Below are 24795 nucleotides of genomic sequence, written 5' to 3'. Positions count from 1 at the left end.
GAAGCCTCGCTATAAAAGCGAGCCATATTGAAAGCGTTTCATGCGAACAAAGCCGCCGGAGTTTGCTTGTATAACATATGAAGACACCGGTGTTGATAAAAGTTTTTAAGTGTTATATTTTTGCCTGCCTACAGCTGAACGTGGCCTTCCAGTAATTTCGAGATTATTGGCTCTGTCTACCCCGTATGGGATAAATATGTCATTTTTGTATGTATGCCGTGTGTTTCCCGGCATTTTAGAATAGGACCATTTCATATTTTACCCACGGATGCCGTAAAAGGCGACTATGGGAAAGGTTCATAAACTTGTAAATCTTTTAACGTAGCGCTAGCAAACTGGTCACGATTTAAATCTTAATTCTATCATTAAGCTAAACAGCAGAAAGCTGCCTTTTAGTTTTTCAAGACTTTAGATTCTGTCCATCCCGCAAGGGATATAGAAGTGACTATATAATATAGTCACTTCTATATAACGAAAACTATACTCAAACTATCACCGTAGCTTCGGCAATGCATACTAATTGTATTGTAACTTATCACGAAGCTATTAATATGCCATTAACCCAACCTTTTTATCGATCAAAATCGTGATTCTTCCGACATAAAAAGTAAGGGGGACAAGTCCAAGGGCATGCGACGTCGTTGTTGCCATTTAAAAGGACTAATTTGAATCGCAAAACATCGAAATGTTACCTTTTTTACTAACTTCGAAGATGTACTGTTCTACGAGTAACTTTCTGACTTGAATAGGACCCTTCCCTTTTTCCATAAGGAGCATCTTAGTGAACAAACACTTTTACTTAGTCTTCTTTTACCTGTCGTTAATCCTAACCTCCCTGGAGAAGAGTCCGGGGCCGCGACTATTGTCGATGATTCTGAATTGGGTAAGTCAGGTTTTTACACGAAGCATCATCCGTCTGACCTCCGCAACTTTTGGAGGAGAAACTAATTTCGTATTATGGTAAAATGCACTAGATGAAGCCTTTTCCTTTTATTGCCTTTCACGATATCCATGGAACATAAAATAGAGTGGTTCTATTTTAAACCATTTTTTTTTAACATTGTTCAAACAGTTTTAAAATATATTGTCAATACTAAATGCCAAGAGGCCAATGGAGCATTTAGTGTGAATGCAACTAGTAATTAAAGCGCCTTTTCTGAAAGCCCCGAAGAATACTCCGCGAGAGCTTTTCCCGCTAAAGCCTTCCGTTTAAACTTTAATGGACTGTTTCAAGTGTTTTTTAACGGCGAAAACTTTAGAACCTCTTAATAGGTTTTTTAACGTCTGTAAATGACATTGTATTTTGTTTAAAAATAAAACTGAGATAGGAAGTTTTTTTTTAGCGTCAGGCACAATTGCGGAGTTTTGAGTCAAGGATGCGTAGCGGAATCCAGATGTTTCCTGAATCATTTTTGTGGAAATATAATCTGTTTTTCATCTGTTTTTATTTATTGCCGCGTGGTTCCCACCACCGGCACCAATAAAAAAATAAAATCTTTTTCCAATGGATGTTGTAAAATGCAACTTAGGAATATTATAAACTTGGGATTCTTATTGCAGCGATGGGCTAGTCCTGTCACTATTTGAATGTCAAATGTATCATTAAGTCAAACAGCTGAACGTGGCCTATCAGCCTTTTCGAGACTGTTGGTTTATTCTACCCCGCAAGGGATGTAGACGTGATTATAAGTAAGCGTGTAATTATTTATCTAGCTGAAGACCGCAACAAATGGAGGCGCATCGCTGGGGCTGCATTATCCAAAGAAGACGCATCATCATAAAACCACGACCACTCTGTCAAGAATGAACGACTGAGGAGGAGGAATTATTTGTCACACACCAGCTTTTATCCATATAAGCTCAAACCATTGACTAGTGAGGCTGTCCAGAGTTCCTGCGGGAACAGAAATTAATTAATTTTTTTATGACTACACGATCGAAACAGTGCACTTAATCTACTTAATCTATACTTTCCATATAAAAAAATACTCCGCTATTCTTTAATGAAAAGTTTTATAAATCACTTAGATTAATTAATTAGTGACAGGAATAGAAAGGGGAATGCTTAGATGCTCGGGTCATGTTGAGATGATAAATGAAAGCAGGTTGACTAAGCAAGTATACAAGGCAAGGGGTAAATGGGTTAGTTGGGTGGGTGAGGTCTAGACGATCTTACGCCGAACAAATCTTGGACATTCTGGTGAAATGTCAGGTGAAGAGTACCTACTTTAAATCAACGAGGTTCCATGTGCAGAGTGTGGAATTAAAAAGGATAAAATATGTATTTATTTTATAATACAGTTTTAGTATTTCATAACACAATTAAGTGTCGAGTGCCGTGTGGTTCTCGGCACCATTAGAAAAAAAAGGACCACACCATCTCTTTCCCATGGATGTCGTAAAAGGCGACTAAGGGATAGGCTTATAAACTTGGGATTCTTCTTTTAGGCGACAAACTAGCAACCTGTCACTATTTGAATCTCAATTCTATCATTAAGCCAAACAGCTGAACGTGGCCTATCAGTCTTTTTATGACTGTTGGCTATGCTGCCCTGCAAGGAATATAGACGTGAATATATGTATGTATGAATTAAGTGTCGAAATTACTTTGAGGCTAACTTAATCTGTAAAATTTATTTATGTTACATGTCGTGTGGTTCCCGGCACCAATAAGAAAAGAGGACCACTCCATCACGTTTCCATGGATCTCTTAAAAGGCAACTAATGGATAGGCTTATAAACTTGGATTTCTTTCTTTTAGGCGATGGGCTAACACCTGTCACTATTTGAATCTCAATTCTATCATAAAGTCAAAAAGCTAGCTGAACGTGGCCTATCAGTCTTTTCAAGACTGTTGACTGTGTCTACTCCGCCAGGGATATAGATCGTTCTGTCGGCGACTCGTTCGTAGTAGAAAGGTTTTGTCGTTGAACAACTCATAAACAAACCATTCTGTCGGCTGCTCATCCGGCACAGAAACATTTATCGAAGTTAAGTTTCAGAACCATAGATGGTTTATAGGTCTGTATGTACATGTTATAACCCAGGCTGTGTGTTTGATGCTATCGATCGTTCACAATTAGGTGTGGAGCTGGGAATTAGCTGTGACAATGTAATGTCGTTAGAAGTCGTGTGTTCTGTTATGTCGTCCCTAAGGAGGAGCTCGCCTTTTTACAATCTAGATGTGTCCTAGTAATAAAGAGAAAATATTTGCATGTTTGTAATGAATTAACTCTAAAACTACTGAACTGATTTTTTGATTGAGTAATATAAGCTAGCTTTTCTCTGGAAATACCCACTGGAGCGAAGCCCCGCGCAAAAGCTAGTGTGTAAATAAACATCTTTGAATGTGGATAGCAAAATTTTTATTTTTTACTATAGTTTGAAAATATGGTCATCCAGTTGCCTCAATATACAAGGTACCAAACGATGTTGATGAATTTTTGATGAATTTTTACCGGGCACCTTATGGACATTGTCCTAAGTACGGCTTAGCTCGATAAATCTCCCATTTATAACATTCCTTCGGAAATGTGCGCTCCTAGACCATAAAAGGACCCTGAGTACAAATCAAATTTCAGTGTGGACTCAGCGATTTATGCTGTTCGATTATACTTATGTCAACCAATTAGTCAATCAGATAGGTGTCTAATAAATAAATATATACGGGACAAATTACGGAGATTGAGTTAGCCTCGAAGTAAGTTCGAGACATGTGTTACGAGATGCTAATTCAACGATACCATATTTTATAATAAATACTTATATAGATAAATATCCAAGACCCAAGCCAATCAGAAAAAGTTGATTTTTTTCATCATGCCCTGACCGGGATTCGAACCCGGGACCTCCGGTGTCACAGACAAGCGTACTACCGCTGCGACATCTAATAACTTTATTTTTATTCTTCGTATTCTGGTTTTGGTTAGCAACCTCTGATTGAGCGTCTATCGTATCAACATACCCGGTATGTATGTATTGTAAATATGTATATATATGTAACTTATTCCCAAAAAAAGAATAGGACCACTTCATCGCTTTTCCATGGATGTCAAAAAAGGCGAAGGGATAGCCTGATTCTTCTTTAAGACGATGTGTTGGCAACCTTTCACTATTGAAATCTCAATTATAACATTAAGGCGAATAGTTGAACGTAGCCTTTCAGTCTTTATACGACTTTTGGCTCTGTCTACCCCACAAGGGATATAGACGTGGTTATGTGCATTTTTCCCATGTAAATTTATATCAGTTTTCCATCCTCATTATACCTGTATTTCTGTAATCTTTATTAATTAAAAGATTTTTTTATAATTACTTTCATAAACGCTTGTACCTTGATTCGCAATAGCTACAAACCTTGACAATGACTAACTGGCTATAAGTCAGCTCAGACAATGATGGATAATGCTTGGTAACCAGGCGACCTTCCGCCAATCCGTAGACGTTAAAAAGGGCGAATATTAATGAACTGGGGTGAAATATTCAACCCTACTGTCGGAGGTTTCTAAAGATACAATATGTTACTATATTTTATCGTAACTCTGAGGTCTGAAATGCGAAAATTTACTTTAGGTACACACTAGGTGTTGCCCGCGTCTTCGTCCGTTATAAAATGGATATAGTCTGACACCCTGTATTGACCGCTTAGAAAGGTGGGGGTGACTTTTATGTAAATATATAGACAAATACTAATTGAGAAAATCGTATTCAAATCGGACTAACAGTTTTCGTGAAAAAAGGTACTTACAGATGGACGGTAAGTTATAAAAAACGGAAAGTTAAATTTATGTTAAGGTGTTATTGTAAAAAGAATTATGTTGGAGATTAAATTTACCATTCATAGTTAAAAAAGCATTTAATAGATACAGTCATGGGTACCAATATGTATATATTGCTACATATTCATAATAAATTAACTCATAAACTATACATGGATGTTGTAAAAGGCGACTAAGGAATAGGCTTACAAACTTGGGATTTTTTTTTAGGCGACTAACTAGCAACCTGTCACTATTTGAATCTCAATTCTATCATTAAGCCAAATAGCTGAACGTGGCCACTCAGTCTTTTCAAGACTGTTGGCTCTGTCTACCCCGCAAGGGATATAGACGTGACCATGTGTGTGTGTATGTATAAACTATACACCCTTTTTGGAAATATCTTTGTTGATATAAATTCGTAAAAATTCAATGTATTTCAATAATACTTATAACAAAATATGACGTTTTCTGTGTAAATTAATCTATATCTATACATATAATAAATCTGTAGAAAGGTCAATTCTGTACATTGAAAATATTGAAAAAATAAATAGCAGGGGGTGTTACTGGATCGATACCAAACACAAAAATGTGAATAAAAAAATTTTTGTCTGTCTGTCTGTATGTTCAGGCATCACGTGAAAACTAACGGTTCGATTTTGATGAAACTTGGTATAATTATACCTTATTATCCTGGGCGTAAAATAGGATACTTTTTATCCCGAAAAAATACGAAGAAAAAAAAATCTTAATTTTTCAGTTTATCCATAGACGTTGTTCTGTAGAACCGCGAACACACGTTGCGTTACCCGCAGTGGATTTAGCGCCGTAACCTGTAGCGCCTAAAGTCGGCTTTGGCTTGAACCGTTTGCTGCACAAGCGGGCCGCTACTAATTACTATGAAAAAAATACTACATAGCTACATTAATTCCCATCAAGCTGAAAATGAGTATAATTATTTAAAACACAATCAAAAGCATTATTTCAAAATTCCCCATGATTCCGGTTTAAGGAAAAAAATTTACTCACGGTCAAAGGTAAAAAATGGGTGTATCGCAATTTTATTTAAAACGGTAAGTTTTTCAAATCGGAAAATTACCTCAGACAAAAATTGTAGATCATAAAGTTATCTATAAAAAAGGTATCAATATTTTTTTTCAACAAAGCTACCGTTTCTGTGATATAACGATGCAAAAAGTTGCAAGCGTCATAATATGCATCCGTTTCCTTGCCACCTCTGAGGTAGTGTACTATTAGCGCGTTTTTTTTACATTTTTATTATTAAACTTGAAAAAGTCTGAAATAGGTTAGAATAAACACGTGTTTTCACTACGCAGTGGCACTCAAGACTAACTTTCGTATTTATTATTAAAAAAAAAATAGAATAACCCTAAGTGAAGAAAATCATCTTAGGACAATAATAGAGGTTACAATTATCAAATTCAATGCAATAATCAAATTAAAACTAAAGCTACTAAATTTAATTTATAAATTGTACAGTCCTTGCATAGCATCAACATGCGGGAATGTGCCAAGAAGGCTGGCAGCATTGCCAATTCGAATGGCAATGCTGATTCTCTGAGCCAGATAATTTCCAGCCCTCCGGTCAAGATATACCTCAATTAGCTTTTTCGACAATTGTAGGAAAAGCTGATGGGCAGATAGGCCCCCCGGTCCCAGAGTTTCTACCCCAAAAGGTTCAAAAGTATACATATTACCGATAACTACATACATACATAAAATCACGCCTCTTTCCCGGAGGGGTAGGCAGAGACTACCTCTTTCCACTTGCCACGATCCCTGCATACTTCCTTTGCTTCATCCACATTCATAACTAACTACATATTTGCGCCTTTTGAGGTTTTTTGCCTCATTTGAAGCAGAACGGCCTTAGATTTAGTAACCTGAAGATGAGACGGCGCAAGTGTGTCGACACAAGTAGCATCCCACACCAAAGGCCGCCCCAATCTCCAGGGTACCAAAGTCATACCATCCGGTCTCTTGGCATCATCCCCAGACCGTTTGGTTCTAGAACGGCTGGAACATGGATGGTGGCAAGAGCACGGAGGATTATATCATTTAGGGCGGCATGGCGCCCTAAACCGCCGGCACTCCTAGGGCATGAGAGGCCGTGGTGTCCATAGCCGACAACGGTATCCCCGCAAGGACAACTATTATTAAAGACTAACGGTATTTCATGTGTTGAGCATTCTGAGATAAAGCAGCTATACGACCCTAGCCACGTACACAATTAAACAGAGAGACAGATGTTGTCTCAAGGTTTCACTACAGTATAAATGAAGGGACTGGGTTTCATTATACTTATGTATATTTTATATTTTGAATTCAAGTTAAAATTACCGACAGAACAATATTTTTACTTATATTACTGCTACATAGAGTATATACGAGACGTGCTTATGCATATTATGACGCTTGCAACTTTTTGCATCGTAATCATCATCATCTTCATTTACATCTCAGAAACGGTAGCTTTATTGAAAAAAAAATATTGATTCCTTTTTATAGATATCTTTATGATCTACAATCTATGTCTGAGGTAATTTTCCTATAAAACTTACCGTTTTGAAGAAAATCGTGAAAATCCCATTTTCTTACCTTTGATCTTGGGTAATTTTTTCCTTAAACCGGAATCATGGGGAATTTTGAAATAATGCTTTTGATTGTGTTTTAAACAGTTATACTCATTTTCAGCTTGATGGGAATTAATGTAGCTTCATTCCTATTTTTTGGTCTAAATTGACCGGACTGAAAATAAAATGGAGAAATAAATCATCTACGCGAAGACCGACATCCGCGCGGACGGAGTCGCGGGGGAAAGCTAGTACATACATAAAATCACGTCTATATCCCTTGCGGAGTAGACAGAGCCAACAGTCTTGTAAAGACTGATAGGACACGTTCAGCTATTTGCCTTTAAGATAGAATTGAGATTCAAATAGTGACAGGTTGCTTACCCATCGCCTAAAAAAGAATCCAAAGTTTATAAGCCTACCCCTTAGTCGCCTTTTACTAAATCCATGGAAAAGAGATGGAGTGGTCCTATTCTTTTTTCTATTGGTGCCGGGAACCACACGGCACTTGTGTAATGGTATATTTTATTACACACGACCCCGTCACCATTCATCCGCCCCTGGAGCAATTAGGCCACTGAATTTATTACCCTGTGTGTATATGATACGAGAAAGTACAAGAATGTGGGTAAGTGTTAGCGTTATAACCTCCAGGGTATATTGTTTTGGGTAATAGCTGCATTTTTTCTTCTTTTAGCACGTTATTGCTTTCTTAATAAAATTTTACGAATAAAGTTGGCTTTGTCTGCCCCGCAAGGGATACAGACGTGATTTATATCTAAATGTACAGGAATCGTGGCGAGTAAAATCTGTCTCTGCTCAACCAATGGGAAAAGGAGTACCTTTAGTAGAACCGATTACGATGAAATTTGGTATGTAGGTATCTGAAGACCCAGAATAACACATAGGCTACTTTTTATCACAGAGTTCCCGCGGGATTGATAGGGTGTTCATGCGGACGAAGTCGCGGGCGGCCTCTAGTATTATATAATAGACATACAAAATGTCTTAACAATTACATAATTGTTTGATTTCTTGTTAATTGATGTATGTATGTATATAATGTATAATGTAAGGCATGTAAATCATGTGATTTACATGCCATCTTAATAAGAAATCACACTTAAAGGAAATATAGCTTATAATAATATGCAATTTGAGAATACGTTATCACGAGATGAAGATGCAGCATCTAGCCAGTCTGGCAAGTAATAGATTGACTCAAAGCTATAGTAGGTAAAGTGAAACGGGTTACCACAGCGGGAATACCGTCTGAAGCTATCTCGTTTTCCTTTGAGAGCAATGCATAACAATTATATATCATTCTCAGCATAGTTTAAGTCAATTATTTAACATCGTCACAATATATTAACTAAATACATGGAACATACGCCCGCATAAATTTGAAATGTTCTTTCTGGGTTTTCTCTGCAACTTTATAAATCAAACGGCTATGACATAGCCTTTCAGCATAATATACATCAATTAACACGGTCACATATTATGTAGATATTGTCATATAGTTATATTCAATGTCTCAAGTTCCTGTTCCTGCCTGAAGGCAATTATTAGTGCCTTAACAGACAAACGGTGAATTGAATTTGTCAACGCGGATGTACCTGGAATTGGCAATGTGACAGATGTGGAATATGATATGGGAATAATAATTGTTAATTAATTGTAATTTCTGACGTGTATTGTAATGATATGAATTATTCTGATCAATACTAATGTTAATGTCGTGTGGTTCCACGCAGTGATGCGGATGTTGTTACAGTCTAATAAGGGTTTAGGAGCACATTTATAAAGTGTTTGGTAGAGAAGAAGATTGTAAATGTGAATAGAATAGAATATATTTTTATTTTCAAAATTAGATTCAAGGTATCACTTATCGTGATAGGTTGCTAAACCATCGCCTACAAGATGAATCTCAAGTTTAAGTACGTAGGTAGGCTAAGTACGTAAAGCAAAAGGTGATTGTTATGTAGTAGCAATAATGGAAAATCATTATCAATATAAAACCCCTGCGCTACTCAGGGACTGATAACAACTTGCAGCCAAAACCACTGGAAGAGTGCTGGTGAGAAAAGTATTGTCCCAGAGAAGAGTTCTCGAAATATATATAACCTGACGTTACTTTAGATGCTGTAGAGGTGCACTTAGTGAGGATTTCCCGATATTCAGCGGGAACGGAATTTGCGGGATTACTTCTACGTGAACGAAGCTGCGGGCATACACTAGTACCAATGAGAGAAGGTTATCTGACTCTGGGTTTTATATACCATTTTACTATTTTTTATCTCAAGAGCGTTCCTCAAATAAGATACAAAATTACTTGTAGCTAACAATTATAAAGCGCTTAAGCGGTCACAGTATATAATATATTGAATTTGTCAGCGCGGATATTACGCGGTGGCTCCTGCGTTACAATAGACGTGTTATACCTGACTAAGTGACTATAAAACGAGACAAAAGGTTGGGCGACAATGTTGGATAACGTCAAATATATATAATGGCTAGACTTTCAGTCATAGTGACAGATTCTTTCATATTTAGGTAAGTATTATATTACTAAAGTATAGTCCCCGCAAAACAATAATTTCCGTTAATCCAGCAAAAATTTTGGAATAAATTATTAATATATCTGGGGTATCCCATCTTTTATAGGTTTATTATTTCTTAGTTACAGCATCAGGCGGGTTTAGCTTTGTAGACATTGTCACTTTTCATCATTATAATTTCCACTTCAGTCTCAATGGTATTTAATTTAATCACATACATTTTAAACATAATGGTCTCAAAATTCAAACTCAATGTTGTGGTAAAATTATCACCCTGGTATTTTGTAACTGGCCAGCTAAATCAGAATATCTTTAAAAGATATGTTATTGGAAAAATAATCTCTATGCTTTTATTAAAATTATCACATTTAAAATTTGAAGGGGACTCTTCAAATTCTAAAAGTGATTATTTTAACCAGCTAGATTTTTAATAAAAAAGAATCAAGCAATATCATTTTACCATAATGGAGAAAAAAATAACAGTTGACTAAGCACTTCTCTTTTTTGAGGTTAGCAAAAAAAGCTGAACTTAGCAAATTCTGACAGAACACTAAGCATAACCAAGAAGGTAAATGTCTCGTAAGATTCAATTTGTACGACATTGCTTCGTAAGTGGATAGCGGCGGATATGAGCGGATGTGGATAAGAACGGCTATGGGAGAGAGGCTTTATATAGTATACTTACTATGTCTATTGTATAAACGAGTTATTTATTCGTATATATTTGCTTATAAAATCGACAAGGCTGAATTTGTTTTTATATAAGGTCAGCGTCGGTCTCCTTTTTAGTAGTAATTTTTAACCTATTAAATTAATGTCTAGGACGAAACTATTAGAAATAGAAATTGATTTTCATAGTCAGTGATTTTAGGATATTTAACAGGCTTGGTACCTAAGTATATTCCTCCATTAAATTAAGCATGATAATGAGGAAATATAAACAAGTATGATACAACAAGTGTACGCCTACGGGTTTGCCCGTGTGAAACTAAAACTCGCGCTTGTTCCCGCGGAAATATTTTATTTTTTTCTATTTTGCGCCTAAATCGTATCATTGTAATTTCTATACCATTAACTCACACGAAATTTTAAACCTCCAAGCCGTAGTTTGCGATGAGATATAATTATCTCGGTCAGTCAATTTCCTCTCTCATTTATATATGCACCTAGATATTACAAATGAAAAAGTAACTTCATTTATTACTGAATTCAACAATAGTTTGTTGAAAATAATTTTTTAGCAATTCTCACGGAAACAGGAAAAGCGGGAATATAAATTTAACATGGGCAAAGTTGCGGGCGGAAGCTAGTAGGGATACATTGAGACCGCAGCTTTAGGATTGCGAGCAACTCGGGATCCGCATCTGCATACGTCACTTATCTCAGAAAACTTAGCCGTAACTCCGCCTGCATCCGCGCTGAAGTAATTTATTATATAATTTGTTATTGAAGTAGTTTCAATATGAATTACGGTTGCCTCTGTGGTGCAGGGGTTGCAGCTTAAAGTCCTGGATTCCTTTCGAATAAGAAAATTGATTGACCACATATGTATGTCGTTAACTGTCTTACATAAAAGTACCGCGAGGCAGCTGACATATCTGTATTTATTAAAAAAAACATACATATAGTCACGTCTATATCCCTTGCAGACAGACAAGCGGACAGAACCAACAGTTTTGAAAAGACTCATAGGCCACACTCAGCTTGAGATTCAAATAGTGTCAGGTTGTTAGCCCATCGCCTAAATGAAGAATGCCAAGTTCATAAGTCTAAACTTAGTCCCGTTTTACGAAATACATGGGAAAGAGAAGGAGTGGTCTTGTTTTATTGGTGCCAGGAACCAGACGCCACTTTAAAAAAATGACTCATGCCGAGTAATATCGAAATTAGTGTGACAAAAATTTCAGAGCATTTGGAACATAATCTTCATCTATATCTGACCTAAGCAGCATTTCCATTGTTTTGTTGTCCAAAATACCATCACGTCTTTATTTCTTGCGGGGTAAACAGCGCCAACAGTCTACAAAAGAACTTCCCAACTTGAGCATTTCTCAAGTATTGGTCTCAAAACACCCCTCTTTTTATCACCGAGAGCTCTTTACAATGGACTCTAACAGGCTCTAGCTGTGAACAAAAATCGAGTGTCCGTGCCATCTTCTTAGGATTGAACTTTGCTGATGACACTTCACCTCCACTTGACCTTCATCGATGACCCAACCAATTGTATCGCTGTCACGTTTCAGGAGATGACGTCATTATGCTGATTGCGCGTTATTTATATAACATAGGTATTTCGTTTTTATTAAAGACTTTAATTATTAACCTCAAAGGTGCAATAGGTGGATGTAATGTTAAGAGCATTCTCTATTAATCAAGCTTTAGAAAATAGCGAACAGATAAATTAAAATAAGATAAAAATCTATAAGTAAGAAAAAATATATACAATTTTTTCATTCATAGACAAACATACATAAATAGGAATAAAGATAAACATACTTAAACATTATTCTCATAAGTAAGAGATAATGTATAGAATTAACTCGAAAACTAATGAACCGATGTTGAATTGTGACACCTACTTTTATTTATAGAAATTCATACATTCTAAAAATAACGTATTATCCTTGCGGGGTAGACAGAGCCGACAGTCCAACAATCTTGAAAATACTGGTAAGCCGCGTTCAGCTGTTTGGCTTAATGATAGAATTGAGATTCAAATATTGACATGTTGCTAGCCCATCACCTAAAAGAAGAATCCCAAGTTTATAAGCCTATCCCTTAGTCGCCTTGTAAGAAATCTATGGTGGTCCTTTTCTTTTTTTATTGTTGCCGGGAACTACAAGGCAATAAAAGAAATTCCCTTAAGAAAGAATCTTTTTTTTTTTTAAATAAAATTATTCACCATAACATTGTAAATATCACGGAAACGAATTTATACAGATGCGACCCACTTTCTCTCGCTGTTCAGTGATGATGCCTACGTCTGTCCAAATTAATATAGCTTTTGTCACCTGACCTTTGGTCGCGATACTAGTTTGACCCGGACTTCAAATATTTCTAACGTACTGGATTTAAGAAATTTTCAGCCTCGAAGTATAGGGCTACAGGCTAACCTGGAATACATGAATATTCCTAGTTTAAATATCAGCCCACCTAACCAATCAAAATATTATTATGTTGTTATATATGGTATGTATGGTATGGTTCTCGGGCCCAAAGGGACCCGATCATTTTGGGAGGCGTTCATGGAACAGTTGTGCAGATATTATTATTAAAGCATTATTTTTTTCTTTTAAACTGTAACAACCACATAACAATAACACGATTTTTACGAATATTGGTATAAATCATAAAAGTTTGTTTCAACGTATTCCATTTTGTGCACCTATGGTGGTAGACCTTAGCATAATTTATGTGATACAAATGATTTTAAGCACGTTTAAATTTCACTAAAATAAAAATTATCGGTTAAATCGTGAAAGCGAATAAACATTGTTTCGGGAAGAATAGATATGAATGAATATTCAAAGGTTACATTGGACTTTATCTTTCCAGTATTCAGGATTTCAGGTCATTGTAATGTTACAAACTATACAACAGCTTGACACCTCGCCCGGATTTCAATCTGATACAGACTCGATGGATTCGGGTGCTTTTAACCAATTTCAATAGTTTCTCACAGTAGAATAGCGACATATCTGTTTTTGCAACCAAACAAAGAGACGTGACCACTACCATTGACCAGAAATGACATAAAATATTTCACAGAGTCTAACGATGCAATACATATCGTCACGTCTATATCCCGCGCGGCGTAGACAGAGCCAATAGTCATAGAAAGACTAAAAGGAAACGTTCAGCGGTTTGGCTTAGTGATAGACTTGAGATTCAAATACTGACAGATTGCTAGCCCATGGCCTTTAAGAAAAATCCAAAGTTTATTAGCCATTTTCTTAGTCTTATTAAATCCATTCCATCTCCTTAGATCCTAAGATGAATCACTAACTATTTGTGTTATAGTTATAAATATAAAACATAAAATTCTTTATAACTATAACACAACTTCTCTTTCCCCAGAATATCGTAAAATGCGACTAAGGGATAGCCTTATAAACTTGAGATTCTTCTTTTAGGCGATGGGCTAGCAACCTCTCACTATTTTAATCTTAATTCTATCATAAAGCCTAACAACTAAACGTGGCCTATCAATCTTTCAAGACTGCTGGCTCTAACTACCTCTAACTGGCAAGGGATATAAACCTGATAATATGAATGAATGAACTAAACATAACAAAAAAAGCATAATCGCTAAAGCAAAAGCAATAAAATGTCACATTCAGCAAAACACCCCCACAAAAATAGATTGCGTCGTATAAAATATATCGATTAATCGGAACCGCATCGCAAAACATGTTTATCGGTACAGTGATATACGACTATTCGACTAAACTGCTAAAATGTCGAATAACCTATCGATATCAAAGTTTCGATAAAATATTACTACAGTATTTGCAACAACGTTGTTCTGTATGCCACTGAAAATTCATTCTTAATGCAATGCAGTAAGGTTTGAAATTGTATGGAGCTGTTGCCTGTTGTTGCTTTCATCGACGTGGTAGTGACGTGAAAGGAAGGTGCGGTGGAAAAGTATCTTTAAAATTTCTGGCGTGAATTTCGTGTTCGATTTTGACTTTAAAACGTGCCGAGATTTTTCATTTATAGTTGTTTTTAGTAGACATAAGGCATAAGATACAACAACAGTCTGGTCGAGCAACTGGTACCTACACTAGTTGCCAGGATTCCCACACTCTCCCGCCAAGATACGAGGAGATTAACAGAATTTAGTTTGTTTGCAATATCTCTATTGTACAGAAATGTACACAGTTACAAAAAATAGTACCTATTAAAATAAATAAATCACTTGTAACGGCGGTCTTATCATATCTCATTCTAAAGCAAAAAAAGAAAGAACGGTGGTTGATCAGCAGTCTGCTAAAACATCGTATCGTTTAACATTGATACTAATAAGTGTATTTTAAAAAACATAAGCTTTTACGGCGTGGCCTGGCATGATGAGGAAGTCTGCACATTGATGCAGTTAGGTGTAATACAACATAATAATAAGTCCTTTAAAAAGATTGCCCAGGTCAGACTGCAGTTGTTTTGTGGAAAACCTGACATACTATACAATAGAAACTAATGCCAGCTTTTTGCCCGCTGTTTCGCCTTTTATTATGACGTGAAGCGGGACAGCGATAGTTTTTCGCGCGATAGTTACGGAGGCAGGAGGAGAACGATGACAGAAATTATTGCTGCATGGAATTGTCGTACTGTGTTTAATGTAAATAAGATGCATTCTTCTTTGGCAATAGAATAGTACGGACGTCCATTCTCAAATAAGTTCAAAATCTGCATTTCCATTTTCCAAGTACATCGTGATACTCTTTCACGATGTGCCAAGTCGCGTGATACGAAGCAATAGATGGAAACTTAAACACTTTAATGGCAGTTACGGTGGCTGTTCGTAGAGTTTTATCTATGCTAAATATCAAATAATTGCTTTAAATCGTACAACTTTCCAAGAACGATCGTTTTGAAAGACTTGAATTTCAAGTTTTTGCAAATTTATCGTTGTAAGCAAAAATGGGGTTACATAATAGGTACTCCGAAAACGTTTCGATAACATTATGTTATAATAGTTAATGTTTATATGATTGTAAAAAAAATTCTTATTTTTCTCCCTTCTTCTTTCTCCTGGCTTTAGTCCCGGTTGAAAGAAGAAGGTTTCCATCCTTATTTTCTCTGGAGAGAAGCCCGTGGTAAGCCTTTGACCATAGTTCCTAGATTGGGTGAGTCAGGTTTTTAATACGAAGCGATTTCCATCTGACCTCTACAGGTATACCTAACCAGTATAGGATCCATGGTTAAACATCCAGTTACCTGAATGTGCAGGTTTCCTCACGGTGTTTTTCCTCACCCTAAGAGCATTAGTTAGTCCTCAAACTAATGTACATAACTTGGAAAAGAGTCATTGGTACATGGCCGAGGTACGATTTGAACCACTGCCTTTCTGCGCATCACGCATTTTAACCGGGCCCTTACAGACTCGACCATCGACGCTCAATTTCTTATAGGTAATAACAGATGTGCCATAATAAATTTAAAAAATGCTTATAGGTAAAGTACCGTTGTCAGTATCAATGAACAGCGAGTGAAGTTATCATATTTTAACTAACATACATGCATTTAGTCATTTCTTTATCTTTTGCGGGATAGACAGCGCCAACACTCTTGAATGTAATTGATATGTAACTGGTGACAGGTTGCTAGCCACGCACCTACAAGAGGAATCCTTATTTTATTAGAACCCTTAGTCGCTTTTTACGACATCCATGAAAAATACGCATAGTGGTTCTATCGTAAAGTGCTTAGCGACCACACGGCACCTACATTCTAACAAATAAGTTAAATAAATAAGTAAAGAGTCATTGTATAAGTATACAAGGCAGCAGCCTAGCATAAAGTACTCTAAGTTATTACCAACGTGACTTTCTCGCTCCTCCCTAGGGAGGCCAAAAGTCTAACGGGTAACTTACCATCATACATACATACATATGGTCACGTCTATATCCCTTGCGGGGTAGACAGAGCCAACAGTCTTGATAAGACTGAATGGCCACGTTCAGCTATTTGGCTTAATGATAGAATTGAGATCTTACCATCATGTTTCAGTCAATTAGAAAAATAACACTATTATCTGTATTTCTGTTTATATATTACGAGTATTATATTGTTGCTAAAAACACAGTGACTTGCCGCTTTTTACTTAATTATCTAGTTCCTTTATTGTTAGCCGGTTGACTGGAAGAGATCCTTTCATGGGATAAGTCCGCTATTGCAAGTGATTTGTTTCTTTTATAACTATGTACTATTTTCTTGTTACTGTGTAAATTTTTTATGCAATAAAGATATTACAAACAAACAAACAAACACTCTTAATCTTTACTCATTCTAGTAAAAGCATGTTAATTGCATTTAAAAATAATATAATCATATTAGAATGATCCGTGGTCACCGAGTGAACGAGTTGTGACCACGCATTATTTTTAACATGATTCGAAATGCAATGTGAAACTTTAAAATCAAATATGGTAATTGCAATTCAGAAGCGAAAGAAATATACAATGATCTTGACAAGTGGAAATATTTTGTCTCGGCCTACCCCTCCGGGAAAGGGGTGTGATTTTATGTATGTATGTATCCTATAGGTACACTGAAGCTTTACACATGAACTCGCTTTTGCCCGAGACTATATCCACGTCGTAATGGTGTCTGATATCATGCGTGTTTTATAGCAATTATGTAGTTTTAAGTACCTTTTAATTTAGCCTTTTTATTTTAAGTACCTACCTTGTAACGTGTCACTATTTGAATACCAGTACTATCATCAAGCCAAAAAGCTTAACGTGGCCTATCAGTCTTTTCAAGACTGTTGGCTCTGTCTACCCCGCAAGGGATATAGACGTGACTATATTTATGTATGGCTGACTGTAATGGCTGAAATTTCAATAAAGAAACATCTAATGAAGAGTATAAATATGGCAAAATTAGTTGTTTCCTTTATATTAATATATTTAAATATTTTTTATTCACTTTTCAGACAGTTCGGCAGTAGCAAATTAATGATTATTTGACTAATATTTTAACGATTTAATTAAAATATTGCCTTGAATAATTTGTATTCTGAAAGAAACGGATTACCGGACCAACAACGAAAAATTTTAAAATTATTTTCATAAGATTTTTTATAAATAGTTAATTTTTGATTACTTTTTACTTTCACATGTATTCAACTAATGGAACACGTTGTATTCCCACATGTTGCTCCTGACTTATTTTGATAAATTTTTAATTAACCAAACCTACGGCTTATAATGAAATTAAATTAAATAAATGTATTAAAATGTAATGTTAAGTGAAAATTATAAGAAAATAGTCACCATACCTTAAAAAACTGTCCATTTCAAGACGAACAACACAGATAATACACTATAAGAGTCAAATATCAATTAAAAATAACACAACACTACTGGCCACTTGCAATAAAAATAAACACTCTCTAAAAATCGAATCGAATCTTTCAACTTTCGAATTTCGAATGCCGTAGGGCTACCGAGACACGTGCGACAGCTCCGGCGCTCGCCGCGAAAATGGATTCACCCTTAGCACCTGTTGTGCGGTCGCCCTTAGCCAAGCACACAAACGCATTATGCACCGTTACTACACACATTGAAAGAATTAATTGAAGTTCTTGTAAACATTGAAAACGTTCTCGGGACGTCGAGTGGACTTGTGTGTTTTATATTTTAGAAAATCATCAGTTGGTTTGGATTTTGTTGCAGTTTAGAGTTTTAATAGTTATGGTTCTTGACTTAATATTAATTTTAATCTTGTAAAATATTTACGTTGTTTCACAATACCGAATACCAACTTTGAGTAGAAGAAACTTTTTTTTGGTATTTTGTCTGACAGATAATAATAATACTAATGCACAAATTAATGGGCAAAAACATAATTACATTGCATTTCAAATTTGTCTAACAACATGAGTAAGTAGGTATTATTGTTTATGAACTTGTTGCCAACTTTTTAAATCCGTTAGTATCAAAGCGAATAATACAATCGTAGAAAAAGTGTGTTTGTACACACTTATCTCCTAGTTCTGATGAAACTTGTTTTTAAGTCGCTTTAATTTTTAAACATTCGATCAAAAATATCACTCATAAACCAACTAAGTAAGCTTTACGAAATACGGAAATTGCACCTTACCAAAAGTCGTTCAGCCTGATCAACATTACATGTTCACATTTAAAAATGTGTGTCAATATTCATACACTCGTTAAATCCACGTATGCTAAGTCGCGGACAGCTAGTAATATAATATTTTTTACTATAACAAAGTTCAAATAAATCAGTTCATTGCAATGTGTTCTACGAAAATGCCCTACGGCGTAGCTCGTAGCATATTTCATGCTACGCCGTAGCGGAAGCTACATTGTAGCTTTTATACACGAGATTAAATTTTCTTTCAAAGCATATTCAATTTTTTTCTATTTTATTAACTTTCCGCCACATAAACTAATTTTGTACCTGTGATGGGAAAAATGATTGGAGTAAGTGAAAGTTTACTATTGAATTTTTAACATCCTTATAGTTAATTTAATCCCGTTTGCATCCTCACAGCTGCCGTGTGGTTTTGGCATTAATAGAAAAAGAAAAGGACCACCATCTCTTTCCCATGGATGTCGTAAAAGGCGACTAAGTGATACGCTTATAATATTGGAATTCTCTTTTGAGGGATAGGCTAGCAACAGCAAGTCCACTATTAAGCCATACAGCTGCTGACCATGGTACTTTCAGTCTTTAGTGGGCTCTGTCTACCCCGTAAGGGATAAAGGCATGATTATATGTTTTATGTAAAATTTTAGTTTAGTTAAATATTTAAAAAAGTCGTCAATAAGGATGACAGCTGACAAAAAGAAATCGATATCGATAAATGGTCGTGAAAATTGCCATCGTCTATTTTGAACGATGGTGCGCATAATACGTATAATTTAAATGGCGGCGGGCGATTTAAAAATACACCCCCGATGACGATAGTTTTACGAGTGATGACGTCATTACTAAAGAATTTATGAAAATTTCTATTACTAAGTAACCTGTTTGAACGACAATTTAATTTGCGAAATGGCTTTAGTCAAATTTAATATGAGGGCGGCGGATTTCTGTCGTCTTATTAAATAAAGTTGATAATGTTTTATTCATCATAAAGCACTTGGTGATATTAATAACTAGATTATGTTTACGGCTCCGCTCACGTAAAAAAAACTGCCATTTTCCATTCCCATGGGAATTTAGGGTAAAAATAATTTTTAAAAAATATAATAAGAACATATATAGGTATATCATTTAAAAAAAATTTGAAAAGAGCATAAAGCTTTTCTCACCCAGTTTTAAGTAGGTAGACAGAGACGTCTCAAAAAGAATAAAAGGCCACGTTCAGGTTACACGGTATCTGAGGCGAAGCGGTAGTGCGCTAGTTTGTGACACAGAAGGTCCCGGATTCAAATCCCGGCCAGGGCATGATGAGAAACAAAAATAAGCGTTTATCTATATAAGTAGTAGTACTTATTACGATATATAGTATCTTTGAGTTGGTATTTCTTAACACATATTTCGAACTTACTTCGAGGCTTACTTAAAATTCAATTTCATTTATTGCATGTCATTTTGTACATTTCAGTTATAACTACTACACTCACTCTACTCAAACTGATAACTATGACAATGGAATGAAAAATTTGAATTGTATAATACTTTTAGATGATCGGAGATCTGATTGACTGATTAATTATTTTAAATTATTAAGGTACAGTTTTTGCTAGAGGCCGCCCCCGACTTTGTCCGCATGGAAACCCTATAAATCACGCGGGAACTCTGGAATAAAAAGTGGCCTATGTGTTATTCTGGGTCTTCAGCTAACTACATACCAAATTTCATCATTATCGGTTCAGTAATTTTTGCGTGAAATAGTTACAAACATCCATACTGACATCCTGACATACTCACAAACTTTCGCATACATAATATTAGTAGGAAGGATATTTTTATAAGCAGCGTATAAAGTAGCTATCTAATTATGATCTTTTTGTCAATATTTCAATGTATAGTGCACACTAAACTACTAACTAAATTAAGTGTCGTTATCGTAATCTTCTTCAAAACACAGTACGTTGTAGAGTCAATATCAAATCTATTAAGCTTTTGTTAATACCCATGATAGAGATATAATCTAATTCGCAGCACAATGTCTAATCAACGCTTTGTTACGTCTGAGTCCGTCAATGATTGATCAGCTCCCAGTAGTTGGCTTGTCGAATTATGTATGTATATATCCCAACTAATATTATAAATGCGGAAGTACGTTTATATATATACTTTATACGCCACTTGCGCAGATACGCTGGCGGCGTCCTACCTCCCTGCGACCAGTAAACAGGCTGGTGCGGCGGCGGACGCCCGGGAGCGCTTCAAGACCAATAAATACAGTTGTCTTGGCACCCAGTACGAGTTCGTACCGTTTGGTGTCGAGACACTTGGTCCTTGGGGCAAGGGCGCGCGGGAGCTCCACAAGGCGCTCAGCAAACGCCTGAGGGAGGCAACAGGAGACCCTCGCGCGGGCAGCTTTCTTGCGCAGCGTATTGCTATTGCAATACAGCGCGGGAATGCTGCCTGCGTGATGGGAACCCTTCCTAGGGGTCCAAATTTAAACAATAATGTATTTAGCTTGTAATTTAGAATAGTTTTTTTTTTTATTATTATTATAAAATAATTAATATTAGTTTAAATTATTTAATTAGGTATATTTATTATTAGTACTTTTCTGTTTAATTATAAACAATTGTATGTAATATTTATAAACAAATAAAATGACTTTATACGAGTATAGTATTTTATATACAAAAAGAATATAAAGTCTTTTGAAGACTGTTGGCTCTGTTTACCCCGCAAGAGATATAGACGTGACTATATGTATGTATGTATTTATATTCACTCTCCTTCTTCCTGAAGGCTTCAGGTCGGTAATTAGACAAGGAACCGACGCGGAGGTCGAGAAAATAAAATAATACTTATATTATTTGTACAAGACCGTCAGTTAAAATGCAACGCGGCACAGGTTCGAATCCTACCTCGGATATGACTATTTACAAAGTAATGTACCTACATTCGTTTGAGTGCTAACCGATGCTGTCACGGCGAGGGAAAACATCGTCAGGATACCTGGCTATTCAGTCAGGATACTTGACTGGAAGAGATTGCTTTAGCGATAAGTCCGCCTTTGTACCATCTATATCTGCTTTGTGTTGTTTTGTATGTTTTACTCTTATGGTGCAATAAAGAGTTTTATCTATCTATCTACCTGCATATTCAGGCAACTGAATGTGTACACATGATCCAATATGAGTAAAGTAATCATAAGATCTTTGTTTGTTTGTTTGTTTGTAATATCTTAATTGCATAGAAATTTATACAGTAATAAGAAAATAGTAAGTACATAGTTATAAAAGAAACTAATCACTTGCAACGGCGGATTTCTTATTAGAGAAATCGATCCCTGTTTCTTCATAAGTTCAAATATATAAGCAAGACAAATATCTATAGAAAAATATTAGTTTAAGTTTGCGGATTAAGTTCACTATGTCATATATTTACATATAGTTATACGTAGGTAACCAGTCTACATAAACATGAGATTGCTTCAGCTCGACTCGGTTATGAGACGATTTAAATGTTAAAGGACGATATCTCGGGAACTTGTACCTCCGGGATTACACGTGTTCCTATTTCGTAAAGGTCGTTGCATATCGAAGTCAAACGATACTTTCCACACAAGTTTTTCAAAGAAACGACTTAGTATTCTACTATAAGGCGATATGCCCGAATATAGATTTAATAATTAAGTCTTTAATCATAATAAAGTTTTAGTGTCGTAACAATTGACTCTGTCCACCTCGTAAGGACAAAGACGTGATGCAATTGTTAACAAGTGTTATATATCATCCATCATCATATAGGAAAATCATTCATCCTTGAGGGCTTTACTGATGCCCAATATAACTATTCCACACGGACGTCGAAGTCGAAGTGTCGAAGCTGAAGAGTTTGTTTGTTTGTTTGAACGCACTAATCTCAGGAACTACTGAATCGAATTGAAAAAATCTTTTTGCATCGAAAATACTATAGAATAGACTTTAAGCTATATAACATCACGCTACAACTATAAGGAGCAAAGAAATAATGGAAAATATGAAAAAAAAACTGGGAAAGTTATTGCTCAAGGCTTGAATGATGCCAAAATAACTATTCCACGTGGACGAAGTTGCGGGCGCAGCTTGTTCTTTATAAACGTACTGAATACGCGCGTGGTTCAACTCGCGTGAAACGGAATATAAGAAAAAACAATTTCTGTGGATATTCCTCTCTTAGTGCATTCCTAACCACATAAAGCAACCTATTGAAGCCGAATTTCAAATCAAGTTAGTATGTCAGTCAATCTTTATCATCATTTCAGCCATAGGAAGTCCACGGCCGAACATAGGTCTCCCCCAATGTGTTCCACCTCGCTCTGTTATAGGCGACCTGCTTCTAACGTTCCCTCGCGAACTTCACCAGATCATGGGTCTCTGATCTCTCGGGGGGCCATCCCACGCTGCGCTTTTCGGTACATTATCTCCACTCGAGGACTTTTTGGCCCCTTAAGCCATCATATAGATAAATGTAGCCTGCATAAGTCAATCAATCAGTAGATACAAATCGTTAAACTCTTATATAGCGCACGTACGAAGACCCAGACAACAGCTAGTTATAAAATAAGAATCAATTTGTGCAACCTGATCCATTTTATTGCGTTCGTCGCTATAAACACAAGAACTCTTACTACACAGCCATTTTGTTTTGAAGCGAAACAGTAAAATATCGGATATGAATCTTTACGATGAAATTTTAGTGTTTCCTGCTCGGATGAAGACCTTACATTGTTGCGTTGGACTTTAAAATGTATCTCCATATGATAGACAGAGCATGCTCTGATGGGAAAAAAGGTCTTCTTCTTCCTCCTGGCTATTGTCCCGGTTGCATCCTTACCAGTCTGGAGAATAGCCCAGGGTGTACGCCTTGACCTTGAATCATGGATTGGGTGAGTTGAGTTTTACACGAAGCGAATCCCACCTGACCTCCGAAACCTTTGCCGGGAATCGAACCCGTATTGGATCTATCATGGTTACACATTGCCTAAATGTGCAGGATTCCTCACGATGTTTTCCCTTACCATAAAAGCATCGGTTATTATTTAAAATAACTCAGATAACTTCGAAAATAGTCATTGTAACATGGCCGAGGTGGCATTTGAACCTGTGCATTTCATCCGCATCACGCATTTTAACCGGTCACCTTACGGATTTGACCACCGACGCTCTGATGTGAAATATAGATGATAAACATGAGTCTGAACAGCTTGCCTTTCTGATATTTATTAGTTCTTGATAAAACATACATTTAATTTAATTTCATATATTACTTAGTTAGATGCGCTTGGATTATACATTTATTGACTTATCGATAGACGCAGTATGCATACAGCGTGGGTCAATTATTTTTCGTCTATCCCCCAGGTCCCATTGAGTTGCCCCTTAGTGAGGCAAGTGAGATGACTTTTTGATGTTATGGCAAGTGACACTAACAAAATCGCGCCACTTGTACCAACAATCGGACCACTGGAACTTTTTGTTCATACTTTTACAACTACTTTTACTACAAGTACACTGTCTTTCAGTTATATCGGCCTCTGTGGCGCAGCGGTAGTACGCTTGTCTGTGACACCGGAGGTCCCGGGTTCGAATCCCTGGGCCAGGGCATGATGAGAAAAGAACTTTTTCTGATTGGCCTGGGTCTTGGATGTCTATCTATATAAGTATTTATTATTAAATATAGTATCGTTGAGTTAGTATCTCGTAACACAAATCTCGAACTTACTTCTAGGCTAACTGAATCTGTGTAATTTGTCCCGTATATATTTATTTATAATATAAAATAGAGAGATTTATATTATAATCATTCATTCATATAATCACGCCTATATCTAAACAGAGCCAGCAGTCTTGAAAACTGATAAGCCACGTTCAGCTGTTAAGGCTTAATGATAGAATTGAGATTCAAATAGTGACTTTTTGCTAAACCATCGCCTAAACGAAGAATCCCCAGTTTATAAAGCCTATCATTTAGTCGCCTTTTACGGCATTATATATTATTAGTGATAAAATT

General features: G+C 36.1%; 1 protein-coding gene across 1 annotated transcript in view; it reads right to left on the bottom strand.

The window, feature by feature from the left end:
• Positions 1-18024, bottom strand: part of LOC106140925 (D(4) dopamine receptor) — a 69809-nt gene extending 51785 nt beyond the window's left edge. The window contains exon 1 of the mRNA XM_060954648.1: positions 17921-18024. The gene's annotated coding sequence lies outside the window, so the exon portion shown is untranslated. The remainder of the gene's footprint in view (positions 1-17920) is intronic.
• Positions 18025-24795: the final 6771 nt, after the last annotated feature.

This window comes from Amyelois transitella, chromosome 4 (genome assembly GCF_032362555.1).
Source record: "Amyelois transitella isolate CPQ chromosome 4, ilAmyTran1.1, whole genome shotgun sequence".
NCBI lineage: Eukaryota > Metazoa > Arthropoda > Insecta > Lepidoptera > Pyralidae > Amyelois > Amyelois transitella.
The sequence above is the reverse complement of the archived record's forward strand: the minus strand, read 5'-3'. Positions and strand labels throughout refer to the sequence as shown.